Source organism: Merops nubicus, unplaced genomic scaffold (genome assembly GCF_000691845.1).
Source record: "Merops nubicus isolate BGI_N331 unplaced genomic scaffold, ASM69184v1 scaffold24290, whole genome shotgun sequence".
Lineage (NCBI taxonomy): Eukaryota > Metazoa > Chordata > Aves > Coraciiformes > Meropidae > Merops > Merops nubicus.
Window position 1 is genome coordinate 14,089 of NW_008583859.1, and position 2,761 is coordinate 16,849.

Sequence of the window (2,761 nt, forward strand, 5' to 3'; positions counted from 1 at the left end):
AATCAAAGTTTTGGTGGTGGCAGAGTTTAAATCACCCTCCTGGAAGGGCAGTTCTGCAGTCTTGGCAGAATGGAAGGGAAGAGGTCTTCCCCTCGCCCTTCCTCTCCCAAAAGTCAGTGACTGGTTTAAAGCCTTTGAAAAGCAGATGTGCTTAGGTGGGTAGACAGGTGAACAGAAGTAACTGAGGAACTGGGCTCAGTCTGGAAGATGGCTAGTAGAGGTCTATACACAGCCTCATCCTGAGAGCTTCCCCAAGCTCTCCTAGGAGGTAGTTGTCCTCATTGCTGTCTTCCAGTTTCTTTAGCTCCTTTTTCTTATATAGAGGAATGCTAGTGATTTCCAGAGTGTGAGTTCCAGGCACTGACTTTTTCTTAACCATGTGCAAATAACTGAGTCCATCCCTGTGGTGGATTCGAAAGATGCCATCATCATTGCCATGTACGATGACGTAGCGGACGTGGTTGGTCAGGGGCTCAATGGCTGGCAGGAGTTCTAGGAGGTGCTCCTTACTGTCAAGCCTGGAAACGTTGACTCTCATCTTCAAAGGACTATGCATGTCTAGACTTTCCAAGCTAACCTGCTCCACCTGCAGTAAAGGAGGAAAGTGTTTAGAGCAGAAAAGAAACAGACATTCACTTGCACTGGGAGAAGAATGACACGTGTTTGCTAACTGTCTATGCATTTGTCAAAATCTAGCTGGGAAAGAAGCAACTGTAAATCTTTTCCAACTAGGAGAACTGCTTGATTCCATATAACACACCCTGTAAATCCTAGAGGATTCTCACACAGGCAGAACGTGGTAACTGAAGTTACAGCATGAGGTCTGCAGAGGGGGCTCAGATTTCACATTTTCAGAGCCTGTTTTAACTTCATGCTTGCAAAAACGTCCATGTAAAGAAGAGACCTGAGACACAGTCTTGTTCTTATGATCAGCTGCAGTGACCAACATTACAGAAACATGTACCACCAGACTGTATAAGATTCACTGAAACTTCTCATAAAACTGTTTTAATGAATCCTGTCTTCTGAAAACACGCAGGCTGAGCATTTGGTGATGAGGAGGTACAGTGATTATGAAGGAAACTGAGGTAAGGAGAGAACTGCTCTGTTGTCAGTCTTCTGCAGAAAGGGCTAGAATGTCATGTTGTCCAATTACATCCCATTTGGACCACAGAAGGGACTGCAGAAAAAAGTCCCAGTACTATTTTTCTGACAAGTCAGTCATGTGTTTTTTTATTAGATCTGAGCTTCGGTATAGTTGCGCTGCAGGGGTGACTCTGCCCAGAGATGTTAGCTGTGGACAGGCTCCAGGGTGGGCGGTGAGAGCGAGTGCATCCCTAGGAAAGCCATCTAACAAGCAACAGCTTCTGAAAGTGCTTCTACAAAAATGTAGGAGCTGTAGTCTCCTTTAGTAAACCTGACACTGAGTGAGGTACCTAGCCCTCATGGCAAGACCTTTTCATGCTTGTAAAGACAGAAGAGGATTTCTCTCTCTGAGGGAACTCCAATCACATGTGAGCATATATGGGTATTAATATATAATGTAATTAAAAATACACAGTGAAAACAAGGAAAAACTGTGTACAGGAGCAAGCACTGTAGTGTTTTAAATACTGCACCCCACAGGCATCATTAGTGATGAGATTATTTCTTTTTCCACACATTTTATAGATGTGAAACCTTTCACTTTTATTTCTTAAGAGAGTTTAGTACTAGAAACTTAAAAGGCTAAGGCTCTAAAACAAGATAAAACAATCATAAACTAGATAAGAAATTAACTGTGCAGTAGAAAAAAAGGTTTTCAAAACATCCGTGGATTTCTGTGGTGGGTTGACCACAAAATTCAGACTGGAACAAGTCCAGTGGGAGTGGCAGTGGGGTGTGAAAAGGGATGTTTGTAGGAAGTGTGGATGTGTGCGGGGAAATCAAACATTCACATTAGAGGTGTCAACGCTACAGCCTTTGGAGCAGAAGTTATAGGATTACTGGCTTCTGTACTAACTTTGCCAACACAAGAACTGGCTTTGATGACATCATGCAAAGCAGTGTGTACTAAGGCTGGAGCTTCCGGATTCTTTTATGTTCTTAACCGTTTATATAGGAGACTTCTTTCCCCATTCTTTTAATGTAACCTGTGTGGCTAGCACAGCTTACCATTTTAGTTGAGGGTTTGCATTACACAGCTCTGCTACTGCTGAAGGAAAATCTGTCTGTACCCCCATCTCTAGACTGAGCCAGTTTCCCATTTTTGCGGATTTCAAGACCCACATTGAACAAGACAACACCCTATCATATAGATAATGCAGGTAACAGATATATAGAAAAGCATACTATTCTAAGCATCTAAAAGGTGTACATATTAGGGCTGTCCCTTCATAACATGCCAGAAGTTATAAGTCTGCAAAATAGAAAAAAAAAAAGAAAAAAATTGTCTCAAGTGTCATTCTCCAGTCTCCAGTAATGGACTCCAGTCTCTCATGATTGTGAGCCACCATGGAATAGATGCTTATCTAAAATGATCTGCAGGAAGATCTGTTTAGCCGCCCTAGATCATAAAATGCTGTCCCGTCTCCTCCCAACCGCAGAACAGACAGCAGACATGACTCATTTCTTAGCTCACTCTAATTGTGTGGAATATATTTTAAGGAACTAGACCACATATCACACTACAAAGGATTCTTTACAATCTTTTAAAACTTCATCTGTTCATAGTTGTTGATGTCTTACTGATTGTCATATTAGAATCATAGAATCATTTAGG

The 2,761-nt window shown here is 42.0% G+C and overlaps 1 pseudogene; it reads right to left on the reverse strand.

Annotated features, from left to right (window-relative positions):
- Positions 1-211: 211 nt before the first annotated feature.
- On the reverse strand, positions 212-586 carry LOC103775083 (annotated as a pseudogene).
- Between the last annotated feature and the right edge of the window lie 2,175 nt (positions 587-2,761).